The following is a 19,949-nucleotide window of genomic DNA, read 5'->3' as shown; positions in this document are numbered from 1 at the left end:
CGATGCCGAAGCCTACAATTGTGAGAGTGTGATATCATCTGATGATGTCAACCCAACCTACAAAATTGGACTGGACAAAATTGAGTCCTTCATTAAATCCAAAGACCACAAGGACATGCTCAAAAATCTTTTGGATGAAAATGACAAACTTAAACTGAGAACCGAAACCATACAAAAGTTTGACTCTCTAAACGCCAACGTAAGCTCAGAAAACAAAATCGATGTTGAAAATGCATCTGAGCTTAACGAGGACGATAACATGAGTGAAATTTCTGTAGAGGATACGGTTGACTGCTCAGAATTTGCTAAAAGCGAAACTGAAAACCACAAAAATCTTATTTCTGAAAATTCTGTGGAATTCGCTAGATTGTCCCAACAAAAGTCCCCGAAATTAGTAGAAAAAGCTGTCGTGTATCAAAAAGTCAGGACCACTCCGAATCAGGTATACAAGGTGACCGGAGTAACCGAACATCAAACAGCTGAACTCACGGTTATTGTTAATGAAGACAATGCTGATGGCTGTGATGAGTTCTTCTGGGAAGCTCCTATTGATAATGGAAACGAAACCGTTGGCCTATCTGAAAGAACCTCCTGGATGAAGAAAGGGAGATACATACCTGAACCCTTGAACAAGCCTGATAATTTCAGTGAACCAAGCACAAGTGGTACAAAAGATACTCCTCAAGAGGTTGATCGTTCAGCAAAAGAAGACATTCCTTCAACGCCAACAGCTCGAAGTGAAACTTCATCAGATACTCTTTCCACTTCCTCAGGGCAAACTGAATCTCCTTCAGATATTCCCTCTGCTCCCTCGGCTCAAAGAAAAACTCCCGAAGTTCAAAAGGAACCAGCCAAGGTGACATCAAAAACGAAAGCGAACGTTCATCATCAACCTAAGCAGATGAGGGATAAAAAGATAGAAAGGAACCTAAGATACAGGAAAAACCTTTCTGAAAGGAAACAATTTTGGCACTCCCAGAATGCATACTATTCACACAAAGACAAGAATCTGAAGTATGAAAACAATCCCGTAAGAAAGCCTGAAAGTTCCAACAACCGAAAGCCAAGGTTTGGTTCGCAAGAAAACAACAACCGAAAGTCAAGGTTCGGTTCACAAGAAGATACCAACCGAAAGTCAAGGCTCGGTTCACAAGAGGATTTCAACCGAAACCAAAGGTTCGGTTCCAAGAACAACTCCAACCGAACGCAGAGGTTCGGCTCTGAAGTCAAAAGAGAACACGACTCGAAGGTCAGCCCTTCCAATGATCAAAAGCAAAAGGGTCACCTAGAGTCATCAGCCAGGAAATCCTCCCCATCCAAATTCTCTCGCTCTAATTCATCTCGTTCTTCTACTTCTACTCATTCATCTCCATCTTGCTCTAAAGCTAATCCCGCTTTTCCTCAAAAACCTCATTCATCAGCTGAACAGAAGGGAAAGCAGAAGGTCGATGAATCCAAACCTGAGTCCAAAGCGAACAAACCTAATCTTAACAAAATAAAAGTCTTCACCATTAAAAGGAAAGATGAAACAACTCTAATTAAAAGAACATATCTAGTTGACATCTCTCTTACTATTCCCGTTCCTATGAAAAGCTCACATGGACCCAAGAAACTTTGGGTTCCTAAATCTGCTTAATTTTTGCAGGTTATGAGTGACGAGCAGTTTGACGAAGAATGGTACATCGACAGTGGCTGCTCGCGTCACATGACAGGGAGGAAAGAGGAGCTAAGGGAATACAGATCTCTTGCAAATGGTGGCAACGTTAAGTTTGGAAATAACTCTTTCGGCACCATAAAGGGATATGGGATGATAATGAATGGTGATTTTACCATAAGGAAGGTGGCCTATGTGGAAGGACTTCAACACAACCTCATCAGTGTATCTCAGCTTGTTGGAGGTACAGGTCTCAAAGTTTCATTCGATGATGAAGGTTCTGAAATCATAGAGAAAAAGACAAAGAAAGTGATTCTGAAGTCAGAGCGAAAGGGTGAAATGTTTCCTCTGAACATGAAACCCATCAAAGGAAACCCAGCCATATGTCTGCTATCAAAAGCTCAATCCGACGAAAGCTGGTTGTGGCACCGAAGACTCTCTCATCTCAATTTCAAAGATATCAACCGACTTGTTACTGGAGGTCATGTTAGGGGTCTTCCATTGCTCAAGTTTGACAGAGAGCATTTATGTGCTGCATGCGAAATGGGAAAGCAGAGTCGTCAAAGTCACCCATCCATAATTAACACAAAAGTTGTTGAACCACTCGAATTGCTTCATATCGATTTGTGTGGTCCTTCATCTATTGAAAGCATCGGTGGTAGCAAGTACATTCTTGTTATCGTTGATGACTTCTCTCGATTTACATGGGTGTTCTTTCTAAAGCTCAAATCTGAAGCGACTCAAAGGCTGAAAGTGTTTATCAAGCAAATTGAAGTACAGCTCAAGAAGGTCGTTCGAAACATCAGGAGCGACAATGGTCTCGAATTTAAGAATAGGGAGTTTGAAGAGTTTCTTGCAGAAAAGGGAATTAGTCATAATTTCTCAGCTCCCTACACACCACAGCAGAACGGAATAGTCGAAAGACGAAACCGATCTCTGTGTGAAGCTGCCCGAACTATGTTAAGTTTCGCTTCCTTACCTCTTTATTTTTGGGCTGACGCTATTTCTGCTGCTTGTTATACACAAAACAGGTCCTATCTCAACAAGCGATTCACGCTCACACCATATGAGATATTAAACAACAGGAAGCCCAATGTGAAATTTTTCCACGTTTTTGGCTCAAGGTGTTTCATCTTTAACTCTAAAGAACATCGCAACAAGTTTGATGTCAAAGTCGACGAGGGAATTTTTCTGGGTTACTCACTCACATCCAAGGCGTATAGGGTCCTAAACAAACGTTCAAGAAGGATTGAAGAGACATACTATGTGACCTTCGACGATAACTATGTCAAGAAGCTACATGCCATTGATGACACTACCAGGGAAATCTTTCCTCAAACTGGCCAAGTCACAGTCTCAATCGCCAATTTGTACGAGAATTTTCTGGAACTCTTTGACGAACCGGAAAAAGCTTCTCTCTCAGAAGCCGGTGCAGCTGACAACAAAATTGATCATATGAAGCAAATTGTCGAAGATGCTGCGAAAAGAATGCATGAAGGAGAATCGCTCACTGATGAATCTCCAACCAACACTGCTTCAGTCGAGGGGGAGCCAAGCTCTACTGCTTCAACCGAAGGTCCTTCACCAACCGAAAGTGCTTCTCCAACCGAAGAGGCCCCTCCAAACGAAGGTGCTTCAACGCCCGAATGTCCGGCACCACAAGAAACCCCCGAGCCTCATGTTTCTCAAGACTCATTATTTGAGGGGGAGCATGATGATATGACGCTTGATTTCGATAGCCAATCTGAGCCGGAAGAGATGATCAACACTGAACTAGATCCAACCTTCGATCCGAATTACCCTCCTCTTACAAAATGGACCAGAGATCATCCTATCTCTCAAGTAGTTGGTGATATATCTGAAAAGGTTCTGACCCGATCTCAACTGAAGGCAAAACAGACATCCTTATTCTCAAAGGTAGAGTTTTGTATGTTTAACTCATTCGTATCAAAAGTTGAACCGAAGACGGTGAACACTGCCCTCGATCACTCTGATTGGGTTCAAGCAATGCAAGACGAACTGAACGAGTTTGAAAGGAACAAAGTCTGGCGCCTCATTCCAACTCCTCCGGATGCTTCGGTTGTTGGTCTTAAATGGGTTTTTCGAAACAAAATGGACAAGGAAGGTAATGTCATAAGGAACAAGGCTCGTTTGGTAGTCAAGGGATACTGTCAGGAGGAAGGGATAGATTATGACGAGACATTCGCTCCAGTAGCTAGGCTAGAATCGGTTCGAATATTTCTGGCCTATGCTGCTCACAAAAACTTTGAGGTTTTCCAAATGGACGTCAAGTGTGCATTTCTCAATGGAGAACTCGAAGAAACTGTGTATGTGGAGCAACCTCCTGGGTTCGTGAACGAAAAGTATCCAAATCATTGCTACATTCTCGATAAAGCTGTGTACGGCCTCAAACAAGCTCCGAGAGCCTGGTATGAAACGCTTACAAAATTTTTAAAGATGTCCAAATTCAAACAAGGTTCGGTTGACCCAACCTTCTTTCGAAAAAAGGAAAGTAACCACCTTATGATAGTTCAAATTTATGTCGATGACATCATCTTTGGCTCTACGAATCCCAGCTTAATCGCTGAATTCAGAAAGTTGATGGAGACTAAGTTTGAAATGAGCTCAATGGGTCCTATTAATTTTTTCCTTGGTTTAAATATAAGACAGGGACTCGAAGGCATCTTTATCAATCAGGAAGCTTACACGAAGACTCTCCTAGCGAAGTTTGGCATGATGGGAGACTCAAAAGTCAAAGTCCCAATGGCATTCGGAACCAAACTTACCCCTTCACTAGATAAACCGGCTGTCGACATCACGCTCTATCGTCAAATGATTGGCTCACTGATGTATCTAACTGCTAGCAGGCCTGATATCATGTTTTCTGTGTGTTATTGTGCTCGATTTCAGGCTAACCCACGCGAACCTCACATGCTGGCAGTAAAGAACATCCTACGCTATCTCAAGCGAGCCGCCTCCTTAGGTCTATGGTATCCATCCAATTCAGGCTTCTTCGTTCAAGCCTATTCTGATGCTGACCTTGGAGGATGTGGACTCGACCGCAAAAGCACAACTAGTGGCTGTCAATTTCTTGATGGGAAGTTGGTCAGCTGGCAATCCAAGAAACAAACGTGTGTGTCGCTGTCTACTGCCGAAGCGGAATACATTGCCGCTGCATCCTGCACATCACAAGTGATTCGGATCCAGAGTCAACTTCGAGACTATGGACTCAATATGAAGAAGATCCCACTATATTGTGATTCTGAAAGTGCAATTAGGATCTGTCATAACCCAGTGCAACACTCTAAAACCAAACACATAGCACTGAGGTATCACTTCATCAAAGATCATGTGGAAGATGGAAATGTCGAACTTCACTTCGTAAGAACCACTGATCAACTGGCTGACGTCCTTACCAAAGCTCTTCCAGAAGCGTCGTTCAATAAAATATTGCAAGGGCTAGGAATGATGGAATCAGATTCAGTACCTCACACTATCTCTCCACCTCAAACGTAAGAAGCGAAACCAACCGAACGTTCGGGTTCGGTTTAACCATCTCACTCGCTCATTACTTCAAAGGTAGTTTTTCTGTGTTGTATATTTCGTGTGCAAAATTTGTTTTTCTTTGTGTAAAAAGTTTTTCTTTGTGTAAAAAGTTTAAAATTTTCCTGAACCGAAACCAACCGAAGGTTCGGGTTCGGTTTTTCAAAATTTTCCTGAACCGAAACCAACCGAACGCTCGGGTTCGGTTTTTACAACTTTTTCCAACCAAAACCAACCGAACGTTCGGGTTCGGTTTTTCTTTTTTTCCTAAGTTTTTTTTTACATCGTATTTTTTTCTTTTCAATCTTTTATATTTTTTTTAAAGTCTTATTTTTTTTATTTTTTTTTTGTTGTTTTGTCTTCTTTTTATTATTTAAAATTACAAAACTCCAAAAATAACTTTTGTGTGCTCATTCGTTTATGGGAATATATTTGATGACTTACTTAAGTGTCCCTAGAAGCATGCTGCTGTATGTGTCCCAAGCCTCATAAGATTTTGAATAATAGCCTTCATGACCTGGTATACACAAACCTTGTCTTCCCAATAAGGCTAACTCATTTATTCTAATCATGAGCTACCTCACACTCTTCTCACATGAGTTAAGAGTCTCCTGCTTGGTCCTTGTTTCTGCAGCAGAGGTACTATGTTTTCTTACACCATCCCTATTACACTTCTCCATAACATTCGTTTCATCACTCTAACCCCTGAGACTCTCAGAAACTACCACTGAGGTTTATGGTTACACAACATCTGTGTTTAGGATCTTAGTTTCGTGCCACTACGAGCTGAGTGAAACCCAAAATTCAACACCAACGCATTGACGGTGACCAATTAACTTGATCAAGTTTTCACCAATGAATTGACGAATGTACCTTCATGGAATCTCAATTTTTTCTTTTTGCGTGATTCCAATGAAATTGTTACACACCATAACATTTCTTCCCATGGGATTCATTTTTAAATTTATATCTGAGATTTCATATTAATCCAAGCCACTACAAAATCAACTCAAACCTACTTGTTCAACAGACTACACTGGTCTCACAAGTACTTTGTTCACGTTCGTTCTTATATCAAGAATTGAATGGTTGAATCAAAGCGAACCACCCTTAATTAACCTAATTAAAAGAAGCCTTTCAACATTTCTTAATAAATGTTTGATCGTCATTTAACGGGATTCCACACTGACACTTTGGGGTCTCTCTTGACCTTGAAGGAAGAGATTCATGCCCGGGATCATCAGATTCGTGTCATTATTGACATCACAGATAATCCTAAAAAGAGTTGCTTTATTTCTTTATTTTTTACACTCTTCGCACGAAAATCCTAGATTTTCAAAGATTCCATTACTAATTATTTTACAGGCTGGATTCTTATTGGATGGTTACTAATAAGGTTATGGTTAGCAATAATCCACGTGGGCGTTTAATTCAAAAGATGCCGTTTAAAAAGGGATAAGACCAAAAGGTTGCTGACGCGGCGGGAGTTAAATGGATAGAAATTCAAACGACGGTAAAATGGAAGGTGCGTGAATTTGAAACGGCCGCGCTTTTTCTGACACTTTTGGACGCATGTGCAGTATTGAAGCGTCAACAATCTGGCATTAATGGCGCGTGTGGAAATGGAAACGGTTCCTCTCCCTGAACCGGCGCTTATTGGGCGGCGTGATCCTAGGAATCTGACACTCTCTCTCCTACTTGATCATCGCACGTCCCAACTGTCTTCAATCAGTCACTCAAAAACCCTTCCATATTTCCATAAGAGATTTGAAATGATTTTTCTCTCTCTTCACCTACTATAAAAACCCATCAACACCACCTTTTACCTCTTTACTGCCCCCATAATTTCCAACGCAAAAATACTTCCAAACTCTCTCCCGGTTATCTTCTTCTCCCAACCTGCAACAATGGCTGAATCTTCTTCCGTCCATGTTACTTCTCAGATTCTTCCAATCCGTCCTCAGCAATGCCTCGTGATTGATCTCAACCCACTGGCGTATGATTCTTACATGTCGCCGGTCATCGAGTGTCTCAAGTACTCCTAGCTTGCTCCGGCATTGTCACGGATTGAAACGGTGCCAATGGTGGCCTTATCTCAGGTCTACGCGACGGCTTACTATGACAAGGCCGTCGACAGGGTATTCTTCGAAGTGGCGGAACACAAGACGTCGATTTCTCGCCCCCGCTTCTGCACCATGCTTGGGTTTGCTGCTGACCCATCGCGCGTTCACCCGGAGACAATTCCGGTTGGTATGCTGTATAACATGTTCTACAACATGGGCTACACGGAAGTTCTCACCTCCGTTGCAAGGTTCAAGAAGTCCTGCCTACCGCCCCAATGGAATGGGTTATTTACAGTTCTCTTCAAGGGACTGTCAGAGAGGAGCTCAGGATCGGACGGGGCCAGTCGTCTTTTCCTGTCGATTATGTATGGGGTGTACAACGGGATAAATCTGGACTATGGGTTTGTCCTTTGGCAACAACTGATTCAGAGCCTCTCTTCCTCTTCCCGACACTCCGAGGTGTCGCTGGCCCGGTTCTGGATCTTGATCACAAGATGGGCCATGGACAAGTTCAACGTTCCAACAGCCGACGGTGCATCAATGTCTTATATTGGTACGTTTCATACCAAGAAGATCATCGTATCCGATGCTTCCAAATTTTCGTTCATTGGCTCTATCCCGGAGTCGATGTATGCTGATGTGCCCGCTGATAGCAGATTGATCAGAACGATCAAGGAGTTTCGCCAAACTGGTCCGAGGGAACTGACACCGGATATGCTACGATCAATTCATGATGCCGACAAACCGGTGGCCAGGGGCAAAATGGGTGAAAAAGGGAATCAAGTGTCCAAAGCTCCAAAGGGACCTTTTCCCAAGAAGGGAAAACAACAGAAAGCTGCATCACCCCCACAACCGAAAAGGAGGAAAACCCAACCGAAGCGAAAGCTACTTATTCCCTCCTCTTCAAGCGAATCCGAAGGTGGGAGTTCGGACTCTGAGGGCTCACAATGAGACGAATCTCCTCAACGAGGCAACACACCCCCTCGGTCCCCAACCCCGGAGATGGAACTTCATCAATCCCCAGTTCCTTCCCCTCCACCCACAATACCTATTTCCATTCCCACCGTAAACCCTACTCTACCACCAACCTCATTCCCTATACCTCCACCCATATTCACCACCTCAACCGAAACACCACCTGTTACCGAAACCCCGCCAGTAACCGAACCTCCACAAACCGAAACCCATACACAACCACCACCACCCGAAACTAACCCCCCACCCACTCAACCTGAACCAACCAAACCCATCACACCCCCAGCTTCACCACCACCTCAATCTCCAGAAGACGCCTCTGACAGCGATGATCAATACCTTGCTGGTGATCACATGAACTTTGATTCGGTCTACTATAGTCCGTTTCAAGTTCAGAGTGATGAGGAGGATGATGCTCCAGTGACAAAGAAGCATCTCCGCGAGCTTAACGAGAAGGTTGATCAACTTCTCGCCTCCTCTTCCAACCAGCAGTCTTCCTTGTCTGAAGCTGCCCTTCAGAAAATCGTTGATGCCTTCTCCAGGGCTCAACATGATTCAATGGCCTCAGCAACTGCTGCGATAGACGCCTCCACCCGAGCCTGTGAGGCTGCGACCGAAAAAGTCGATAAACTATTCTCCGATGCTTCTGACCTGCTGAAGTCCCTGCAGGAAAGCACCGATGCCACAAAGACAACTCTGGAACCGATTGTTCAGCAATTGGCCAAGTTCGTCTCGACGGAGTTGACTTCGTTCGCTACCCTCCGACAAAATATCAGCGACGACAACTCGGCACTCCGTGCCGCCATTGATGCCCGCCTGGCAAAGCTACAAGAGGATCTTGCAGCTGAGAACTCTCTAATGGACGTTTTGGCAAGTAAAACAACTGCCCTAAAGGTCAAGAGCACGCAGCTTTCCAACTCTCAAGACCAATTGGAAGCTCTTCGATCCGAGAGGGAAGTAATAAAGACGTGTGTTTCGGATGTCCACGCCGCTCTATCCAACATCCTGGAAGCACACGATCCCATCCTTAATCATTCGGTGAGGCGCACCCTCGCTGAAAAGCTCTCCCCGGCCATCGATTTATTAAGCAAGATTGAAGGCCTGCCGAGTTTCGTGTCCATTCCGAAACAAGGGGGAGATGAGAAGAAAGGATCGAAACCACCTCCTTCCTCCAAAGCTGCTTACACCACCGAACCACCCCCAACTGGTCATGCATCGGGTTCGGGTGTGAAGAACAAGGGCAAAAACATAGCGGAGGGAGGAGATGAAGATGAAGATGAAGATGAAGACAAGGAGACCATTGCCGACATGTTGAAACGGAAAAACAGTCGCAATGCTGATGATGATGCTAGTCGTGTGGCGCGTGAGGCTGAAGAAGCTGAACGAAAGCAAAAAGAAGCCCACGATCTCCTTGAGAGCCGAAAGTTGCTCTTCCCTGCCTGGACCAGGGATCGTTTAATAAAAGAGGCCATAGAGACTCCAAGCATACTATGGCTCGAGCCGGTGATATCGTTCGACTGCAACAACACCATAGATTCGCAGTTCGATATGCCACTGACTCGAAAGGCGTTCATCTTCCACGCCTTCTCCAACATTTTTGAAGTCCCGCATCCGAACGATGAGCTTGACAGGGAGCTCATTGACTTCTACCTGGAGGCCGCTCGCCCTCAATACCTTACATGGAGCGCCCAGAAGATTGTCAATGTTCGGGTGATGAAGCCTTTTGTCGTGGGGAGATTTACAAACGTCAAGTTCAAGCTTATCTGTGGATCTGCAAGAACTGCTCACATCATCACCCTGGCGGATCTACCAAATCTGAATCCTCATGACTGGATAGTCTTGTATAATATCCTGCTGACAAACGAAGCCGAATATGGTCCCCTCTTAGACCATGTCAAAAGGATGTTGGCTTGCTACATCATGGGGGTTGCCCAAATGGATCAGGAGGTAGCCACTGTTTTCAAGAAGAAACCGAAAGTAGCACCAGTGGGATCGGCCAGTGATCTAAACACAATGCAAATGGGCAAAATAGATCCAAGGCGAAACTCAGTGATGTTCACCAGAGCCGAAGGACAGAAATGTCTATTCGCTTTAGCCGACAAGCACCTTTACACCACTACCTGCTTGGAACACGTCTTATCAATCATCAAGCGGTGTAAAGACAATTCGGCCGATGACATCAAGTACTTCAATGATATGATCAATTGGTACATCCGGTTTAGACAGACCATCCTCTCAATAACCAAGTGTCTGTTTAGTACCGTGAAGAAGAAGGTACCAGCTTCAGCTGCCGGCCCAAGTAAGAAGTGAAGGTCTCGCTCCAAATTGACGCAAAGGGGGAGATTGTTGGGCTGAAGTTTTATTTAATGTTGCGTCTTTTGGGCTCGTTAGATTAGCCTTGTATTCTCCGGTTTGGGCCTGTCCAACCGAGAGCCTTTTATGTATTGTATATAAGTTTAATGCTTGCATGCATATTAGGTTAAGATTCTAGAGATTATCGATATAGCGATTGATCAAGAGTGATATATTTTTCTGTAATCATTCTTGTAATCTTCTAATCCTTTACAGTTGATGTTCTTAATCGAGCTCTTCTAAGGATTTTATTTAATCATTCGACACGATTGATTCAAGCTGTCTTGTTCTTAATATTGCGTTCTGTTTTGTTATTAAAATCGCGTTCTTGTTGTTTCATATTCATATACTTGTTCAAGATCTAATCGATCTTCATAGATTAAAAGTTGTTTTAATCCCATCACTATGTTTTCTCTATTATACATGCAAATATCAACTTTCCAAGGTATTGTTCTATTCTAGCATACAAAACTTTGAATAACACAAGTTAGAATAACATACCTTTTGTTGGTGCTTGTCTTCATGAAGCTTGAGTGCCTAGTGCCCCAAGTGTGACACCTCAAATGGTTCACACAACACCAAATACACCTAGAATAACTTGAGAGAAACTTGAACACTCCATGAAGTCATTTAGCCCTCACACTCACACATAGTGCCCGATTTCTTGAGCCATGGGATTCTTTTATATGGTGGCTATTAGGGTTACACCATGTAACTCATGACTTTACCCATTCCTTATGCTCCATGGATTTTAACCTCCATGGAGCATCCATGGGTCACCCCATGGACTTAGTCCAACATAAGGAATCTTGGATCACAAGCCCACATATATAAGAATGAATGATTTACACAATCAACCCATATATTTAATTAGTCTCCTTTTGATCACTTAATTAATTCCAAATTAATTTTTGATGAATACTAATTAAATAACCTTATTAATATATTAGAACTTATAATATATTAATAAACCTTAAGTGTTATTTCTCTCACTTTAGTCTATCCAAGTGCATGATGCCATGCAACCCAAATGGACCATGCCGGGTCGGGTCAAGTCTTACCAATTATAGTTATGGACTTAGACATTAATCCAACAGTCTCCCACTTGGATAAGTCTAAAACTATTATTGCAAGTATGACTTCAGAACCCGACTAGCAATCGTAGCTCTCAAAAGCTTTTGTCGAACTCTGACCTTTTAGATGAACTCTGACCTTTGTCAATGACTTGTCCAGTAGATAAGGGATCATATATTCCTCCATTCTAGATATCATATGGACTGAGACATGGATTCTAATCATTCTCTCTGTCCATTTTTGTTTCTCGATTTCTGATTTATGACGACTGACTAATTGGACAAATCAAATCAGTCCTGGCCCGGCCGAGCACTTCCATTTGTCATCATCAAATCATCGAGGGGCCCACATATATCGCTTTTATCCCGAAGGTAAAAGGAATGGATAAACTTCGACTCATATGCTTGTACTAACTATTTGTTGAATTATACACAAAGGCACGTTTTATAACATCGAGTTACCAATGCGTTTATGTGCAATCAATGTATAACCAACTCATAGTCAACAACTCATATCTCTAGGTTTGAAGAATATAAGATATTATCGTCTCATGATTCACCCGTGATAAAATCCATGAAGTGAATCCAAATGAGCGTGGGTTGAATCCAATACTCAGCCCTTATGAGTACTCATGATTGTTGTAGCAACTATTGCATTGTCTAAAGCACTTTAGACAAATCATACAAGCCAAATTCACGACAGTCTTGATTCATATCTACTTCCAACATATGACCGACTGTGGATGGTTTGAATAACTTGGTCAATCAGGAGAATGACCTCGTTATTCTGGAAGTCAAAACATGCAAAGTGAAACACAAAATAATACTAGTCCTATATGGCCTCAACACTTTGAGCGTAAATAAAACACCTTTTATCTAAGCACCATATTGATCACTCATTATTCATGTTTCGATTAATCAACTTAATACTTGAATTGAATTAGTAGTGATGCCATGCTCCAAGCATGCATACTATGTTTCTCTAAACAATAGCTATGCCATACACCAAGTATACACACTATGTTTACATGTGGTCGTCTCTTTGTGAAATGTATATCAATTGAACATGACTTCAATGATTCTCATTTCACAATCCCAATCCTTATTGTAAATGTAAGAATACCAAGTTCTTGTCATTTACCGTAATCTATGCAATGATCCTCTTGTAATGATATTCACACAAGTCACAAAGACTTGGCAACAAACATTACAAAGTATTCCAACGGAAAGAAATTCCATGGAGATGAAGTCTCAAATTCAAAGTACATTCCTTTGAACATCCTTCTTTGCATTAAGTTCTTTAATCTTACATAGATTCAAAGAATAACTTCCACCTATGGAAACAATTCCATATTCCCATCTTGACCATCACTTTTGAACAAGAGTTGCCTTCTTCCAAAATATGTCAATATGATCCTTACTCTATACTTCCAATTGTCCATGAGTAACCAAACTTTGGAAAACCCCAAATTGCTCTCTACAATTGCTTAATCATCTTAGTCATATCCAGTTCTAATCCATTTTCCCTTCTTAACGCCCTAAGCATTAGGAAAATTTAGAATGGATGAATATTATAACATATGCAACCGATCCTATATCCGAAGCATATGGGATACGATTCATGTTATAATATTTTTATTTGCCATGTTCTCATAATTCGAACTATGAAGAGGGATGCCATAATCATAATCGAATTTTGAGAAAGCAACATATATAGAAATTCCTTATGTTGAACCATTTCAACATAACATTCATATATATTCTTGACTAAAGTTGATTAAAATCTCAATCTAAGCTTGTAGAATTGGAATGAAGTATAAATTTCTCTCCCTTAATTATAGTAAAACAACTTTTTCAAAGCGAGTTGAAACTTTTGTTTTCTATAATTAACATTGCTAACTTGGAACATAATCATCATGCTCCCACTAGCAGAATGATTATTATCTAACTAGCATAACACTTTATGCTCCCACTAGCTTTGACATGTACCTAGAAATCAGTCAGATTTCTGATACTAGACTGCCTTGATAAGACTTTATCAAATCATACACCTGGAGTCTAATCCTTTCCTTAGATAGCTCACATGTGAGTCTAAACCTTTGCCATTCTCATTAGTTAGTGTGCCGGTTAACCACGCACGTTCCACTAACAACTTGAGAATGCAAACTTCACACTTGATATCCATTTAAATCTACTTAGTGAAAGAGTTTCCTCACCATCATTTTCATGAATCAGAGAGAAACCTTATGAAACTTAGATTTTGATGGTGTATGTGTTCCTATCCATGTGAATTTGACATAACCATAATCACACGACAAGGTTAATGACAAATCCAAATTCATATGGACTGAACTTGTGCAGTCTTAATTTCTTGCCACCTGGTAGCACAAGGGCCTGCCATTGCTTCCAAGTTGTTATGCAACCAGTTGAGAACTCTCAGAACTCCAATGCAAAACCAACTTTAACTGGAATGCGCACAGAATATGTCAACACGATAGGTTACAAACCTCAAGTCGTGGTCTAGTGATTAACAAAACTCTTGGTTAGTTCTTGAATCTATCTTAAGATCCTTTTCAGACTCCCACTGAGCTCTTGACATATAAGATTCTCTTTGTCAAGAACTATTCCTTGACAAAAACAAATATTCAAGAGTTAGTGCAGATTCTTATCAAGTTAAACACTTCTCACAATTGGTCTTAGTTGGTCTTTGTTTTATCCAAAACATCACAACTTATCAATTTCAAATGTACAAGAGTAAGAACAAATTTTACTCTACATTTAACAAGTGTTTTAAACCTTTCTTAAGATTATGTCACTCAAGGCTTAATCTTGGAGTATGACTCTAAGATTTAATTTTGGAACGAAGTATAATTTATCTTTTGATCTAACCATTTCAACAATTCACGATTCCTCTCCTTAGCCAAACAAAATGAACCAAGGTGTCCTTAGAGGATCAATTGTGACATGTTTTCATAATCACTAAGATAATCATAAAACAAGATACTCAAGTACTCTCCCATCTCTTCAGATTAGAGAAACTTTTATCTTTCTGCCTTATTTGATTCTTCTTACTCATTATGTCTATCATTGAAACTTCTCCAATGATCCAGAACTATACTTAAACTTGTAAGTATAACCATATTTACTAAACTTTAGTAAATCATAATGAATAATCTTATCAACTTTGTGGTGGACTTGATCAGCGCACACCCAAGTGTATCCGATCCCTTTGTCCTTCACTTGATTCACATATACATGTGAACAAGGAATTAGACTTAATTTCCCAAATATATAAAAAATCTCATGATCATACAATACAAGTTGCATGATTCCAAGTTTCTATCCAACTGAAACTTGGGTGATGAGAATCTTTCCTTATTTGGTAAATTATGACACTTCCACTAATGAAAGAATCAAATCCATTTACACATATTGCTTATCAATGGAAACATGTAATCAACAATTTTTCACAAATGCCATTATAAGGATACTTAAAATAAATAAAATCAAAACCATTTTTCTTTTTATTTTAAAACTTTGCAGAAAAATTTATCCTTACAATCCATATGGAAAACTTGTTGTTATCTATTCCTAAGCAATATATCATAACTCTTAAGTAACAACTCAAAATTTTGAGCACCGAACCATGCGATCGAAATCCATCTTCGCGGTCAGAATCAGCATATACTTCCTTTAAGTTTCTTTACCTTTTCTTTGATTCTTAAAACATCAACATGTGACCTCGTGACATTATGCAATAAGAATCTCAGAATAGAAACTTAATAGAGTTAGACAATGGACTTTACCTGAAGTAGAGTCAAACCTATTGACTTTACCATCCTTAAGATGTTTCGGCTAAATTTAGAAGCTTCGCAACCAATGTCTTTCCTTTGGCAATAGAATCATATGGACTCTTTGGAAACGGTACATGGGACTATCACAGACTTAACCATTCTCTTTACCATTTGGTCAACCAAGTTGACTATGGCCGATCCCTTTCCATTGGGAAGAGAAAGTTTTTCCTGGACCTCCAATGTCACCATTTTGAATGTCCAAATAGGTTTGGAAAGTAGATCTTCCAATCCAATTTGCTTTACTAATGCTCCAAATCATTGCTGATTTAGCATCATCAAGCAAACAGGTAAGATCATTAAGGGTCTTGTCGCGACCTGTCATCAGGGAGTGACTAAAGAACCAAGTCAGCAGCCAGCTACCTCGAGACTTCGACACCTGACTCTCCCGACCTGTCAATATGTGGTTTAATCCCCAAGATCTAAGCACATATAGACTTTGCTTGCCAATAGGGGTTGAGTGACTTAGAACTTATCAAGTCTTAAAACTTGTGGGATAGGGAGATTTATTAGAGGAGGTGGATGAACTGAAGTATGATTTCTAGTCCCACAAATGCCCAACAAAGGGATTGATCTTTCACCTTCATTGCCATTTGGGATATCATCTTCATTAGGAAGCTTGTTCCTTAAGATTTGGGAAGACCATAGCTGTCTAAACTAGACATCTATAATGGGAGAAATTCATGTTAGTTGATTTAAAGTCCTTAATATAACACCCAATATGAAATATTAAGGCTAGGACCCAACAACCTATTTATAACTGGAAGAGGGATGCCGTAATCCAAATTATAAAATAGTTGAAGGTAGGTAAATGACAATTTACCAATTTCCACCATGAAAACGAAATATTTTATTATTCGGTTTTATTAGTTTTGAAACTCCTAGATCTTTTGAGATACATTGAACTTTTCAATGGCATGTTTGAATCTCGATTGTGCCCTCTCAAATTTGTGACTGGGATGCTGAGGATCACAAACAAGGTGTGAATAACCATACAAATTGACTTGGTACCCTCAACAATATTACCTAATCGATGTGCCGGTTAACCACACACGCTCCACCGATCTATAATAAAGTCAAGTTACCCTTTGCCACTCTTACTAGTCCATGTTAGTGTGCCGGTTAACCACACACGCTCCACTAACGACTTGGTAAGGTACAAAGTGTAATTTTATGGGCTAGCACCTTTTCACATTTTCCTAAGTAACTAAGATTGGGAATTTATAAGTGTTTAGTTACTTAGTATTTTTCATTATACTTCTAATGAAGGGAGAATTATAGTCCATTCCTACCCATTCGGCTAACGACCCTCCACCGGTCAAGGAAGCGGTGGGTGAGAGTGGGCACCCATTAAACTACCATTTTATAGGCAGTAACCTTATACCCCCCTTATAGACCGGCTTCGTGAATGAGGCCTACTAACGGTAAGATTGACTTCCTCTTATACATATCTATATAATTAAAATTATAATAATAGTATAAGGGTGGAATTTTAAAGTTTTTAAAATTTCAATGTTCAATTTGGAATTAAAGTATACATGAGGAGTAACTTTTCAAATTCCAAAACTTGAGGGCAAGTTTTGAAACTATTTCAAGACTCTTTAAATCATAACTTATGAGTTTAATGGTTCATTAAAATGAAGACTCTTCATTTTAATGTAACCCCTTATTCTTTAAAAAACACTTTAAAGAAGTGTCTCTTCAACATCCATAACTTGAGGACAAGTTATGCAGTCATTAAACTATTTAATGGAAAAAAAAATATTACATTTTATGTAACCTACAAAACTTTTATGAGTTTTTAAGATTCATAAATATGACTTTTCACATAACTTAAAGACAAGCTACAAAAACATATTTTATGAACTTCTTTTAGACTAATATGGATTGAAAACAACTAAAACATAATTTTTTCATTATCAATCTAAACTAACTCATAAATCAAGGAAACATAAAATTCATGAAAATTCATAACTTGAGGACAAGTTATGAACTCCATATAATTTTCAACAAGATCATGAATTATATCAACAAACAATTTGCATACAATTCCTATGATCTAGCAAAGCTCATGAGCATGATCGTTCATAATCAACAATTTTCAAGAATAACATGAACACATATAAACTTGAAACTTTTATTATAGCATTGAAATTGGTTTAACATAATCATTACCACATTCAAAACAAGTTTTATAAGCCCAAAACAGTCAAAGGTAATGATTCTAGACCAATTCTAGCACCAAAACTCGAAAATATGCTGTCTGGGGGTCCAACTCGTCGAGTGCATGAACAAACTCGGCGAGTTGGATGCATTTTGCCTTGGACTCGTCGAGTCCCTTCATGGACTCGGCGAGTCTGCTGGGCAGACAGCACCAAAAGTCGACTTTTAAGCAGTTTAAGCAAGTACAACAAGAAAACAAGCCTAGGCTGTGATACCACTGTTGGGTTTTGAGCAATCTAACACTCCTAAGTGTACATGCAACCCTAAATACCTTGGATCTATGTTTTCTCTATTATACATGCAAATATCAACTTTCCAAGGTATTGTTCTATTCTAGCATACAAAACTTTGAATAACACAAGTTAGAATAACATACCTTTTGTTGGTGCTTGTCTTCATGAAGCTTGAGTGCCTAGTGCCCCAAGTGTGACACCTCAAATGGTTCACACAACACCAAATACACTTGGAATAACTTGAGAGAATCTTGAACACTCCATGAAATCGTTTAACCCTCACACTCACACATAGTGCCCGATTTCTTGAGCCATGGGATTCTTTTATATGGTGGCTATTAGGGTTACACCATGTAACTCATGACTTTACCCATTCCTTATGCTCCATGGATTTTAACCTCCATGGAGCATCCATGGGTCACCCCATGGACTTAGTCCAACATAAGGAATCTTGGATCACAAGCCCACATATATAAGAATGAATGATTTACACAATCAACCCATATATTTAATTAGTCTCCTTTTGATCACTTAATTAATTCCAAATTAATTTTTGATCAATACTAATTAAATAACCTTATTAATATATTAGAACTTATAATATATTAATAAACCTTAAGTGTTATTTCTCTCACTTTAGTCTATCCAAGTGCATGATGCCATGCAACCCAAATGGACCATGCCGGGTCGGGTCAAGTCTTACCAATTATAGTTATGGACTTAGACATTAATCCAACAAAAGTTTCCTCAGTCAGTTAAGTACCTTTGGGTAGCAAAGGCATACTTTCGGTTATAGAAGTACATTATTAGTAACTGTTATAGGTATAGTTAGGAGATAGTACTTACCATTCCAAGTACAAGGAATCACACAAGAGTCAGTTCATTCGTTAGTCTATACAACTACATTACATGTTACATGAATACGTTTACATAGATACGCTTACATGGATACTTTTACATGGATATTGTTACGTAGATACTATATGATGAGATACTATTACATATTATATGTGTAGATACTATTATATATAATTCTCCTTTTATCTTTATTTTGTGATACATTCACATAATCGATGAGATAGATTGGGCTTACTATCGTAGTACAAAAGGATACTTTACGGGACTAACCATTCCTAAAACCTCTGTTAGCTACAGAGGTACATGCACATCTACGGATGTCTACAGTTGATACCATCACAGATATACTTAAAGGACTTTCTATTCCTAAACCCGGCTGTTAGAAACAGAGGTAAATGTACATCTACGGATGTCTACGGTTAATACTATTTGGCAGTCGCGATGTCGTGTTTATCCTAATACAAAAGGATAGTACTTATATGGCTATATTTTCCCTATTACTTTTATTTTGTGATATGTTCACATAAACGATGAGGTAGACTATATCTTATTAATAGTAGTCATTCTAGGCAAAAACCATCTTTGTTACTTTCAAAATAGTTACGTTTTGGTAGAAGACTACTTTTATATTAGTAGAAATCATAGGGATTTTCTAGGGTTTCCAAACGTTATTCGACTACTTACAAACATTTTCATACTTATACAAACGTTTCCCCAAATGTTTACAAGTCTTTACTTCACAATTTTACAAATTAAAGACACATTAATACTTATGAATTCACCAACTTTTTGGCTGATACTCGCTTTCAAAATCACTTGTATTCTCAGGTCACAAATAGACAGGTATGACGACCAGGTTTTGTGAAGACGGAGCAGACAAGACTCGTCTTTTATTCTGATTACATATTTTGATGTCTTATTACTATGAAAGAACACACATGTATTAAAACTTTAGTTTTAATGCAATGGATGATGTTGTTGCTTGTTTACTACTTTGCACTGCTATGATACCTTACATGACGTCCTCCGCCCTAGAACGTTTCCGTCGCTCTCAGTTTTGGGGTGTGACATATTGGTATCAAAGCATTGTTTGTAATGAATTAAGTATATCAACCCATAAAAGA

This window comes from Lactuca sativa, chromosome 3 (genome assembly GCF_002870075.4).
Source record: "Lactuca sativa cultivar Salinas chromosome 3, Lsat_Salinas_v11, whole genome shotgun sequence".
Lineage (NCBI taxonomy): Eukaryota > Viridiplantae > Streptophyta > Magnoliopsida > Asterales > Asteraceae > Lactuca > Lactuca sativa.
Note: the sequence above shows the minus strand (reverse complement) of the source record.